The 10040-nt window shown below is 35.3% G+C and overlaps 1 pseudogene; it reads right to left on the reverse strand.

Annotated features, from left to right (window-relative positions):
• Positions 1 to 568: 568 nt before the first annotated feature.
• On the reverse strand, positions 569 to 9762 carry LOC134260946 (paxillin-like; annotated as a pseudogene).
• Between the last annotated feature and the right edge of the window lie 278 nt (positions 9763 to 10040).

Genomic DNA, 10040 nt, shown 5'->3' on the forward strand with positions numbered 1-10040 from the left:
CATAACTTTTTTATTATGGGCTCATAGCCAATTTTTCATCTCTCTCAACTTGCCATATTAACGAAGATTCTTTCACTTTACTCTTGATACGATATCTTAAATGAAGGAAAAGTTATCTGTGTCTCTGACTCTACAGTGTACCTTGACCTACTGTATAATCTTCTTTGTCAAAAAAAGAATGCTACCCAATCTTAGCAAAAAGTCTTGTTGAAATTTACAAAATTTATTTAAATAATTGCAGAAACTGACCTTTAAAGTTTTTTCCCTCTTCAAAAACTCATACTTCAATTACAAGCTCAAAATAAAGGTCAAAGCTTTTCTATATTTATAAACAAAATACTCTTTAATCATATTGCTGAAAATCAAAATCTGCATTGATTTGAAAATCAGGGAGTAAATACACTTTGGGGTAAAAAATTATCTGGAGCTCTGCTATCTGACCTGACCAATCAACTGGTTACATGCCCTATGACCCTAAATTTACATTATGTTGTCTATCTTACCTGACCAATCACAAGCTGGTTATATGCCCTATGACCCTAAATTTACATTATGTTGTCTGTCTTACCTGACCAATCACAGGCTGGTTACATGCCCCACAGACCCCCTTAGTTTTGGTTGATTCTTGCTCTTGATTTTACTAAGATTTCCCAACATGGAATCTAGTTCTTCTCTGGGGTGCAGCAGGGGTGGATGGGGCACTGCTCTGAGAAGGGGTTCTTTTCTGGGGTTTAGCGTAGGGGGCTTCATTTCTGGAGGGGGAGACTGATCTCTGGGTTCTCTCGTGTGAGCTACCTCCACTGACCTAAATAAAAGTAATTAAAACTCTGTAAACTTACTTATAACTTCACATCACACTGTAACTTTTGACAAATTTTCAAGGAAAGCAAAAATTAAAATTGAAGCTGGTTTATATACAGCCTAACTGGTATCTAGATTTGAAAATGAAAATTAATGTCTATTAAAAAAAACAACCTGATATTGTGTTATAGCATGTTTATTGACACATGAGTTTTTAATAATACATACACAATCACACCAAATCTAGTTTTTATTGCTCCCCTGATTGAAGATTTGGTGGTACATTGTATATAGTTTTTGCCCTGTTGGTCCATCTGTCTGTATGTTTTATCTGTTTGTATGTTTGTCCACAAAAACTTTAACCTTGCCTATAACTTTTGGGTAGGTGGGGCTATGACTTTCATATTTCACAAGTGTATACCTTGTGACAACACCAAAATTGACCTTTTGACCTTAACCTTGGAGTTTGACCCACTTTTACAAAAAAAAATATCTCATTTTAGCCTTAGCCATAACTTTTGAACAGTTTTCATACTTCATATGTATATTTATTTTGACAAGAGGTTTCAATGGATTTAAGTATTTTTGACCTTAGATTTACCAACTTAAAAAACTTTAACCCTGGCCTAACTTTTGATCAGTTAGCACTATGGCTTTCCTTTGGATATCAACAATTCTGACCTTTTAACTGTAAGCTGCCATAAAGGGGCATTAGTGTTTCACAAACAATTCTTTTTTTCTAAATACACAAACCTTCATTTTCAAGTACATGCTAAATGCATATAATGCACCATAAAATTACTTTTTAAGAGACTGTGTTGCATGGAAAGTTAGACAATACAAATAATACTCCATATTTAATCAAACAAGCTGACTGACCTTGAACCCTGACAGTGTTGCCATGAGTTCATCCAGCTCTCGGGTTGCTGTGGAAGTAGCTTGTGGTTTGGGCTGGACCTGAATGGTGGTCTGTTGAGGCTGGGGAGGGGGGACATCTGATGTGTATTCATAGTTATCATTGGCAGGGGGACTACAAAACAATACAGTGTCACATTGCATACAATTAAAATCTATTCATTGATACCAAACTTGAAGAAAATCCTAGTGTTAAAATGTGTAAATAGTGAATCATAACTGCAAGTACTGTATATATATTGTTTTTAAATATGTTAGAAATTTGTTTGGACAGAAAATAAAAAGACCAGCTGACATGCTTGTGAAGTATTAATGGTGGGACCAGTCACAATATTTCCTCAGTAAACTAGCTTTTATGTAACAACCAGAAAGTTGAAAAATTAATTTTGAAAAGAAAAAATTATTAACTTTTTTAAAAAAATGTTGCCATAAATAATGACTTGATTTGGTATGCCAAATGAAATTTAAACTGTAAAGTTTTAAATATACAAGTACTCAATGTGCTAATGTGTGTATTGATTTGTAACCAAATATTTTACCTTGAAAGACATGCCTTTTGATCAATAGCCGACTATTTAAATAACGATCTAAATACTGATAACATACATGCCAAATATAACATACAAGTCATCTTGTAAAATATGATTTAATAATAAGTGAATTTGTCTTCTTTTTTTTCTTTTCTTTTTTTTTTCAATTAATATGAGACAGAGTAGTATTGAATATTTGTGGTAAACTTATCCAAACATAAGGAGGATAGGAGTCATTCAAAAGAATACAGTCTTATTGAAATAATCTTTCACATGTTTAGTTTTTGCTGCACTTGTAGGGGATCTATACATGTCACCAACTAGTGTGATAGAGGCTACTAGTATCAGCAACATAGAGATCTTGTGGACGTTTTATACAAATGACAGTATATATGTAGTATCAGGCATACTGATGTACTCCCCTAGAGGTGTCCTGTACCATTATTATTGGGTGACATGTTAAATGACCTTATATCCCTACCTTCTATAGTTATTATTGGGTGTGTCAGGCACGGACCCTTCTAACATATCTAGGAGGCCCCCTACGGAGGTTCTGTCCTCGCGGGAGGGTTTCGGGGCCACAGGAGGGGGCTGTTTACCTCCCCCATTTGTAATAGGCTGACTTCCTGAAAAACAAACACAAAATTCTATGGATTACATCAGATCTCATGTTTTATTATGGCTCACAAAAAAGCCAACTTATCTAAAGTATGTTTTTCATTAAACAAAAAAATTCACACATGTTGGGAAGAAAAATGACTCAGCAATGGAAAATCAACACAGGTTTTTACAAACACACCACAACAAGAATGACCCAGGGTAGTTTTATAAAAAAAAAAAGATTAAAAATCTTGATAACATTCTAAACAAGAGATTGATTGCTTTACTTTCAGCAGGAAAAAGCCCAATAGACTTTGCCAAAAATGTCCTCTTACATTTATAATCAAAGAGAACTTGAACACAGCTAAGTTTTTTTTCCACAAACAAAAATAGAAATACTACACTGTATAACACCTCCTTAAAAATCTCTCTTGGGTACCCGCATGTGAAGGTATGAAATCCTAGCAACAAATTTATATCCTTGAATTAGATTGAAACTCACTTCAGAGCCATTACAGATCACTTAAGAATTCCTTTGAACTGTAAAAAATAATTTCCTACCACTATATTTCCATTTTAACATGACCCAGTGTTTATATGAATTGCACAGTCACTAGCATGTAGACTCCGTCAAAGCAGTGATGGATTTACACGCCAATTAATCATCCAAGTCAAGTGAATGTTTGTGCCAGTGAATTACTCTCCTATCAATAAACAGCTGAGAAGTGACACCACTTTGTACATTACTTTTGCCTCTCTCTGGAATAATCGACCTCAGTGGTTAATCAAAACCCTCACGGGTGGCAGTGCCTGTAAATCTTTTACTGTGTGACAACTTCTTTCTTTTCTTTTTTTTTTTGAGGGGGAGTTTTTCTTTATCTTGCGAAGTTATTCTAAAGCTCATTGACGGGAGACCCTTTTAATTGTGTGTGTCAGGAATGCCAAGTATTTAAATTATTAAAATGCCCCATTACTGTTTATTCAAAGTACATTTTTATACAGAGAAGAAGGAACTGAATTAAGAAGTAATTATGACATGACTGTTATAGAGATAAAAGGATGTTATCAGTAAAAAAGAATAAAGAACTAATTAAGCCTAGCATTCCAAAAGTCTATATTAAAAGACTTTGTGTCTCTTAGCTAATTAGATTCCTGTCTTGTTTAAGCTTCAAAACACATCAGTTAATTAAATTACATTTAATTCAGTTTCAGCTCTTCTGACAAGGGGAACCTTTTCACCCCTTGGAAAAACTATATCCTCAGTGATTTTAAAGGAAATGAAAACAGCTAGGTTTCCTTTTGGTCTAAATATAATAGGGAAATATTTACAATTGAAACTTTATGCATAGATGTATCATCTTCATCAAGACAAATACTTAACCTTTGGGAAGACAACTGACAGAGCAGTTTACACAGATGTAGAGAACTATTTCTAACATCTCTGTCAATTGTCAAATTACTTAACATTTACATCATGATTTTTGTATCTGTTTGGGAAGGGGGGGGGGGGTGGTGGTGTCTTGTTCAGAAAAAAAAAAATTATTTCTTGTCAGACTCTTACATAGAAGAGCCAAATATTATGTCATACACTTACAATTATATTGTTGCATAGCAATGTTTGTAAATCATAAAAAAATCCCAATTAAAAGCAATACAATCCTAAGTTAACTTCACCATTCATCATTTTAATGAAAGTGTTGGTAAGTCTTGTAATAAATACAGCTATCTTGTTCTACCACCTCATGAAGAGTTGAATATCACAATCACTACTGATTTGGATGAGCCTGAAGCTGGTTTTACCTGAATTGCGTTTGTCCACTTCTGCCATGAACTGAGCCGAGTTGAGATCCTTCAGGAGCTGGTCCAGCTCGGACAGATTGTTGCTGAGTTGTGATGTCCGCGGCTGGTCCGACTGCACCTGTGTCACCCCTGTCTCGTAATACATCGGCTGAAAATAAGAAACAGAGAATTTCCTTATAACAAGATCCGTAAGAAAGGTTTAACTTCTTTCATTTTATATACATGTAAGTAATGATTTTCTCAAAAAGGGATATATTTTCACTACCACAATTCCTTTTGTGAAGACAAGATGCAGAATTTTTCAGTTTGGGGTTAGGAATTCCAACTGCACTTCTAAATATTAGCTCCTAGAAAATGACTACTTGTAATCCATCATACCAAAGTTGTTAACACAGTGGAGGATACAATAGCTTCAACTTCCTTAAAAATTGTACAAAGCTCCGATACAAATATTCATCAATATAGCTGTCTATATACATATCCTGCTTACTGTGTAAGTTATGTAACAGTGAACACACGATTTTCCTTTTATTATAAACTTTTAACATATGTCATTGACACCTTTAGTGTGTGCATAGGATTACTTATTATATGCATTGCTCCTTGTCTCAAGTAATAAGGTAAATATATACTGTCTTTTTATGGATATACAAATATTATGTAAATCATCCACATATGCACCTCTATGGTTATATAATCATAGGTAATAAATCTTGCATATTACAGAAAATATGCTCTTATTCCTATACATTGCAATTACCTCTCGATAAACTTGAAATTCATGTACAGACAGTCTGTGCTGTTTACAAAAAGATAATAAAGAGTAAAATTTTTGCTGGAGTCATTTTCCATAATTTTCCTGTTAATGGTCTCAAAATATGCCAAAATGGCTTTGTTATTTGCAGGATTTATGTTTCACAGAATTTGAAGTTAAAAAAAAAATTTCTTATGTTCAATTTACAGAGAAGGGATTATAGTGAACAGGAAACATTATTAATAAAAAAGGTATAACATAATGAAAAGAAATGAAAGAAAAAGTGAGCTAGCTCACATACCCCACGCTCCCCCAAAACTTGACGGTGAAACACATAATGAAAGGCACAGTGCACTTTAAATACATAGTATAGATCAAAAAGGGCAATAATTGCAAAAAAATCTTCACATCAAAATGTCTTACATATGAGGACATTTAAATGTGGAATGAAGTTTCTAGATAAGTAATGGAATCAAAATTTCTTGGCATTATACAAATCCAAACATTAATTTGAAGTGGTTGTGGGGGGGGGGGGGGGGGGGGAGAGAAATTTTCTTGAATAATAGGCAAAACTCTTTGGGATAAAAGAAACTATGTACAACAGTTTAAGAGGAGTGGTGCTAACAAACTGTTCATCTCTATATTCTAAATATGGCCAAAAAGTCTAAGTTGGAAAGTGTGGAAATTCCCGGAAAAATAAAGGAATCGGAATTTCCTGGTAATATGCACATCTACATATTGTGTCCTAAATATCTACAAAGTTTGATGAAATTCTGTGCAGCGGTTTATGAGGAGTTGCGCTGACAAACTGTTCATCTCTATGTTCAAGGTATGGCCAAATGCCTAAGTTAAAAAGTGAGGAAATTCCCGGAAAAATAACGGAATCGGAATTTCCTGGTAATATGCACATCTACACATTGTGTCCTAAGTACCTGCAAAGTTTGACGAAATTCTGTGCAGCGGTTTATGAGGAGTTGCGCTGACAAACTGTTCATCTCTATATTCAAGGTATGGCCAAATGCCTAAGTTAAAAAGTGAGGAAATTCCCGGAAAAATAATGGAATCGGAATTTCCTGGTAATATGCACATCTACACATTGTGTCCTAAATACCTGCAAAGTTTGACGAAATTCTGTGCAGCGGTTTATGAGGAATTGTGCTGACAAACTGTTCATCTCTATATTCAAGGTATGGCCAAATGCCTAAGTTAAAAATTTCCCGGAAAAAATGGAATCGGAATTTCCTGGTAATATGCACATCTACACATTGTGTCCTAAATACCTGCAAAGTTTGACGAAATTCTGTGCAGCGGTTTATGAGGAGTTGCGCTGACAAACTGTTCATCTCTATATTCAAGGTATGGCCAAATGCCTAAGTTAAAAAGTGCACTGGAAAAAATAAAATCGGAATTTCCTGGTAATATGCACATCTACACATTGTGTCCTAAATACCTGCAAAGTTTGACGAAATTCTGTGCAGCGGTTTATGAGGAGTTAAGCTGACAAAAAAAGAGGACTGACTTACGGACTGACTGACTGACTGACGGACGGACGGGTCAAAAACATTATACCTCCCGCAACTAGTTGCGTGGGGTATAATAAAATTAACTTGCTATGTACTGTATTACTTTTGTTGCTGTTTATCAATAATACTTGCAAAGAATTTACCTTGGGACATTATATGAAATATTCAATTTTAAAGATGCATGTACAAATAATGAGTCCACACGTTTAGATATGAATTGGATCTCACCTGATCAAACTGTTTGGGTGGTGGAATGCTCTCCAGAAGTTCCTGGGGTGGCGGTGGTGGTAGGGGAGGTGGTGTCTCGCTGCCGCTGGACCTCTGTGTGTTCCTATCGTTGTACTCATTGTTAGTGCTCCTGTACTGAGCATGGTTCTGTATCAGCTCCCTGGACTGACCTACATCCCCCGAGCGATTGGATCCGTCCCCGTGCTGGTACTGTCGTACTTGTGTGGTGGTGTTCTGAAGGTCAGCCAGTAATGCATCTGTAACATTGAAAGGAAAAGTTACCATACCCCTCAGACTCAAATGAATCTCATTCTCCTGTGCTTGCAGATTAAACTTTATATTAAGGAGGTCAACACCCTTTCACCTCTCCATTCTTAAATAGGCAGTGAGCCTCTGCCCTTTTGGGACTTCAGCTTGATTTCTTTTAAGGAATGAAATAGTATTCAGACTATTTACCTTAACATAATTTCTCTTTCTCACCACAAGTTTAGACAGTTGAACAATATTTCGTAAAAAGTTTCAAAACTACTAAATATTGTACTTGTGGTACTTTATATATACCGGTATATATACACGAATATGACTATAGAAGAGACATTTTATGTAAGGTACATATATATGAACTATACATGATATAGATTTAGTAGTATTGTATATTATTTTGTAACAGTCAATAAGAATGACTAGTAGTTATGTTATATCTTTAACAATAAGGCAGTTCATCACATTAATTTACTGTACAACAAAGAAACTGTATATCCTACATGTCAAGAAAATTTACAAAGGGCTTTCCGGCTTCACTTAGGATAGCTACATGTTCCGAACATGTAAAATACAGATTTACAGAATATCCTAGCCTGGCTCACTAGTGAGTCAACAGTGAATAACAAGCCTTAAGTGGCACTTGATATAAAATATGAATCCTAAATACATCTCATGCCGGGAGATGACGAACAATATGGCCCCCCTGATAACCTATTTGGGACGTCGTACTGTGACCATAACACACATCCCCTGGTCCAGGTGTACATAGCACCTTAATCAATCAGTCTTGTACAACACTGCCTAATGACATCATTCCTTTGATCTCCATACTAATACTCATAAGAAATCACTCATAGTAACACATATAGAGGTCAAATTACATTTATAGGTACACTGAATCATTGTACCATCACACTTTATCTTTCTCAATGTTGTGTTATAAAGCAAAACTATATACACTTAACTTAACTAGTAGTAAAAATTTTTGCAGTAAAATGCACCAGCAGAATGATGTAGTCTTTCTGGATGTTACCCCAGAGCTGCATGTGTTTCCATCAACAAGCTTTAATAACCTCAGCTGAATCAGTGTGTGTAAAAATGGAATATAAAAAATGCAAATTTTGTGCTCTGTGAAGTAGGAAATTGACAGAGAACAGGTTCCTGGGATGGGAGCCATTATATCTTTGTGCCCCATTATCTGACTTATCTAGAGGGAATCTGGGGATTCATCAGTCAGCCTGCTCTTATTGTCAGAAGGAAAACACATGTCAGCCCCCATCATACAACCACTTCACCACAAGATCAGCCATTATACTCAAATATTCCACCAATGCTGATCAACCAGAGCTACGTTTAATTATGAAGTTATGTTGAAAGGTTAAACACCTCTATCACAGGGACTTTTCCTTATTTAAAGAAAACAAAATACTTATAAGTAAATACAGGAAAAAATTTCCTCCAAATCTTTCAATATTCTTTTAAAAATAATGTACTTATGTTTATACTTATGTTTATACAATACTTTTCATTATGTAACATTGTTTACAATTAAGGTTTAAAAAAATTGTGAAGGGACAGCAAAAAAAACAAAAACATGTACAAATATACCATCCAGTACTACTTTCTAATGACAGGAAGCTAAAACTTCTTTATCTACAAGATCAAGAGAGAAAACATGTAAATACTTAACTTTCTTCCTGGGCAACCTTGGAGAAACTTTCACAAATTTCAGCATATTTCCTTGTCTACTTTGCACCACAATGCTGATTTGTGAGAGTCAGCTGAAGTACTAAGACAACCGAGAACTACCAAGTCCCTTCACTTATCCCCAGTAAAATACCCATCAAGTACTGCTTGTTGATACAAGATATACCATTATACATGTACGTACTATCCAGAGCACTTGTAATACACCGTGTGTCATAATATACAGTATCTATATCTGTGATTTGTTACCATTTACATCACAGGGCTTCTACCATTCCCCAGCCATAAACCAGTTACATAACTGTAGATATAGTATCTAGAAAGTCAATCAAGGTCAAGAATCCCCCCTCTCTCTCCAATCATCCCACTTCTCCATTCAGTAAAACAATCATCAATCAATTATGCCATGCAGGAAATCAGAGAAAAAGAAACTAAAACAGAATCTTCTAATTGGGAAAGTAAATTAGTTGTCAATTAAAGCTCTGAAGTGTCCTACCTATTTCAATCATGGCTCTCCTTTCTGCAGCAGGCCTCCTAGTGAATCATCTACTCCGAAAACACAGATAGACTCTGCCAAGAATTTCACAGGGATCTTGTCAAAGTTATCAATGATTACAAACCTGGTTAATATCACTGCACTGAGAGCCTACTCCCCCCTGTATAGTGGAATTATTTACATTTTTTAATTCCTCTCTCTACCAGCACTTGGGGGGAGGCTGACCCAGCATACCTGATTCCTAGCCGAGAAAAACATGTCCGTAATCTGGTGTTTGAATAAGGCATTGTTAACAAACATCATGGCCCTATAATGCTGACTTGAAGTTTTATTTAAAAGAAATGCTACTTTAAAAGGTGGTATGTCAAATCCATTAAACAGCAGTATGGAACAGTTTGAATTATAAATTTTGGCACCTTTAG

The sequence above is a fragment of the Saccostrea cucullata genome, unplaced genomic scaffold (genome assembly GCF_032062105.1).
Source record: "Saccostrea cucullata isolate Sc308-1 unplaced genomic scaffold, CSIRO_AGI_Scuc_v1 ctg18449, whole genome shotgun sequence".
Classification (NCBI taxonomy): domain Eukaryota; kingdom Metazoa; phylum Mollusca; class Bivalvia; order Ostreida; family Ostreidae; genus Saccostrea; species Saccostrea cuccullata.